The sequence below is a fragment of the Pygocentrus nattereri genome, chromosome 1 (assembly GCF_015220715.1).
Source record: "Pygocentrus nattereri isolate fPygNat1 chromosome 1, fPygNat1.pri, whole genome shotgun sequence".
Taxonomy (NCBI): domain Eukaryota; kingdom Metazoa; phylum Chordata; class Actinopteri; order Characiformes; family Serrasalmidae; genus Pygocentrus; species Pygocentrus nattereri.
The window spans coordinates 35,048,638-35,052,456 of record NC_051211.1 but is presented as its reverse complement, the minus strand read 5'-3'; positions in this window follow the sequence as shown (position 1 = coordinate 35,052,456).

Genomic DNA, 3,819 nt, shown 5'->3' with positions numbered 1-3,819 from the left:
ATACTTTCCAGCGTCAGTTCAACGTCCATGCGCAGAGCGTCACGCCTATCAGGCTGTGTGTGTTCCAGTGTTGCGATCTTATTTAGCCACTTTTCAGACCCTCTAGCGACCTTTTCTGGTGTTACTGGAGAAAATCCCCCATATATTTGCTCTCTTCAGGAAACACCTGCTTTCTTGGACCACACTGATCACCTGGTGCATCCTCATCGTGCCTTTAATAGTTACAAGTGGAGGTCCGTTCACAATGTGTTGTTCCATTTTTCCCACGTCTTCTGGTGACACAAAGAACAGCTCCACTGAATACGTCTTTTATTTGAGGTGAAGGAACAGAGATTCAGCATCTGGAATGTCTGTTCCATGGTGCACTAGACTGTCTGCAGTTCTTTTCAAGGAGCCACCAATGCCATCTGGTGCACCTTTACCGTGGCTGGCCTCAAAGAAATGCCAGCTTGTTTCCGTAAAGCCCATCTTAAATGGACAGCATGTAAAAGTTAGCCTTCTGCTTATACTGCATGGCTGGTCCGTCGCTGAAAAAATGTAGTCTGGTGACACCTGGACAACGCTCCCTCAGCTGGGTAAGAATAGGTGAAAGATGAGCCCAGATGGCTGGAGGATCATGTTGGCAGCTTGGCGAGATGGAGCAGAAAGGGATGATGGGCTGTTCCGCTTTGATGTAGAGAACTCCAGTGTGCAGTGTAGCCTGCTGGTGGGATCCACCAAAGTGCACAGACTGAATCTCTTGTGAGTATTTGCAGTTGTAATTCTCGCTAAAGTCGACATGGATTAAAGTGTCAGTTTCTTGCAAATTCTCTCTCACCTGCCGATATGTTCCATATTGCCATCTGATGTTGAAGAGGTGTCGTCTGTAATGAGCAAGCCTCTCCTGGAACTGTGTCACCAGAGCATCTTCTCCTTTTTAACAGAAACGGTCATTTTGTCATGGCCAGCATCTCCAATCTTTTCAAGGACCCACTGTGTTACTGAAATGCTTTCATTTGATGGACACTTTATCATTTGAAATGTTGTCACACGGCATTCTGGACACTCTCCATCTGCCATCTCATCCAGATTTTTAGTTTGTAACAAGCCTTGATTGTAAAGACCTTCTGCCACGTATTGGAGGTTTTTGTGAGTTTTACACTGACAGGTGTTCCTGTCAGCTTCAGTTGGATGCATGACCCAAAAAGGTCTTTGTCTGCAAAAGAAGGGATAGGACACTGCGTCAGGACTTTCTGCCAAAAATCTCCTTAGGGTAATTGTGTTCTTTGTTCCAGTGGTCATCCTGCTCACATCATCACGTAGAAAAAACATCTTCACTGATCTTTTCTTAGCCTGAGAAGCTGTATTTCTAGTCCTGGGAAATTCTGCACTTTCCACATTTCCAAATTTCCATTGTCTGTAGGAGAACCCTAGATTTTTCTCACACAGAGATTGCATGCGATACATTTTCAACAAATTGGAAGTAAACAATCGAGCATAAAGTTGCTTTTCTTTTTCTTGTTTTGCATTGCGATACATTTCCTGCAGACTTCCTACAAGGGCAAAATGGAAAGGTAAGGTCCTCTTCACAGGAGAATGTACAAATGACCCCTTTAGTAGAGCTTCTGTGTTCTTCTGTGGACTGTTGTGTTTTTTTCCTTTTTAGTATTTGTAACTGCACGGCGGTATCTCTGCCTAATTTTGGCATAAAGTTGAGTGGTCTTCTTCAGTTCTATTTCCAACTGTTTTATTCTTTGATAGCACTTCCACTTTTGCTTTGTAACTACTTTCCTCCCATAGTGTTGCTGTCTATTGAAAAAAGAAGTGTTTAGTCAACTTTAAACACAAACAAAAGCTTAACTTAAACTTGATCTGAAGATTTTCAATCAAATTGTCTTGTTTGCATTAGAAATAGTTACACAAAATGTATGGTTGCAAAAACATGTAATAATAACTGCAATAAGAAATAACATCTATCCATCATCCTTCCAATTCTTCCTAGTCAGGGTCTCAGTGGGTTTGGAGCCTACTCTGAATTATTGGGTGCAAGGCATGAATACCCCTGAACAAGGCACCAGTCCATTGCAGGGTCATAATTAAATACTGACATATAATACAAACAGTCCTTAATCTTGCAACTAACCTTGAGTTAGGTTCAGCGTCTGGTGTGGCTCGGGGGTTGGAGTTACAGTGGCTGGTGCTGGCCTTAACTGTGCTCTATGCCTTGCCTGCCTTTCTCGCCATCTTTTTCTTTCTTGACGTTTCCCCCTTTCTGAGAGATCCCCTATTAGTTTGCTTTTATTCTGTTCAATGTCTCTCCTGTATTTCTCTTGCTTTTTTACCAGGTAAGCAGCCCTACGTTCTGGATCTGCATCTCTACGCTGCCTATACAGCCTCTGTCTCTCTGCTGCACTCTGTCTGGCCATACCTAGCTATGATAGCAAAATGACAAAATAAGCATTAACAGACTTAAATACTTACCAAAATGTTTTATTTTTTAAATAAAATATTGAACACACTTTCATATAGTTTTTCAAGTGTTGTGATCATTCATGAAATTAACAATAGTCACTGGTGCCACAACATGTCACTGGTGTTACATGAATATGACATAACACCAGTGACTGTGACACTAGTGACATTTTAGTTAAAATTGAGGATTTTGTGAAATGGCTGCCTCATTGGCAGTCAAGAGACCATGTGCAACTACTTAAAATCAATGAAATAAAAAATAAAAGACATATGGTGATATATTTGACAAAAAATCAATTTGTTAACAATTAAAGCACATAACACCAGTGACACAAAGAAGTTATGTGCTACCTGATGAACAGAATTATCATTGAATTAATAAAATAAAATGAGCAAGTATGGACTCACCTTCTCATGCCTTGAGATGCTTATTCTTTGATGACCTGTGACCCAGGGAAGCAGTTTAACAGAGCTAAAAATATCTATGATAAAATATAATAGAAGAGTCTTGATAACACCAGTGACCAAAATCTTTGTGATAAAAATATTTTTAAAATAAAATACATATTTCTTTAATGTAGTATGATGTTAATCATGTATATAGTAAAGCTGGATCTGTTTTATGAAATGTCAAAAGTTAAACCTTTTAAAATATTTCTTTACACTAAAAATGTTTGCTCAAGTGTTGAAAATTGGTTATGTGATGAGCTATTTTACATATGTAAAGCGCCTTTGAAATATGATTTAAAAAAGGAAAATCAAAGAAATCATAAGGAAAATGTGGTTTTAATCTTAGGTTAACTGTGAAAATGTATATACTGACTCTTGGAATTGTCCCTAATATTTTAGGCTTTTTTTAGCCTTCCAACCTTTTTGACATGGTTTCCCACTCCAAATTTTAATCCAGCCATTAGGGGTGTACTTTGTGTACTTCTGGTGCCGGTCTCAAGCCCGGATAAATGGTGAGGGTTGCGTCAGGAAGGGCATCCGGCATAAAACTTGTGCTAAAACTATCATGCGGATCACAAATATGATTGCCATACTGGATCGGTCGAGTCTTAACAATGACCGCCTCCGGTGCTGTTGACCAGCAGGGTGCCGGTGGAAATTGGACTACTGTAGGTCGAAGACCATCAAAGAGGAGAGGAGGAAGGCGGGTTAGAAGGCAGCGAGAGAGAAGGAAAGGCAGGAGTGTGGGGATTAGGTACTCTGAACATAGGGACAATGACTGGTAAAGGCAGGGAGCTTGCAGACATGATGGAGAGAAGGAAGGTAGATATTCTGTGTGTTCAGGAGACCAGATGGAAAGGTAGCAAGGCCAGGAACATTGGAGGTGGATTCAAACTGTTCTATCATGGTGTAGAGAGG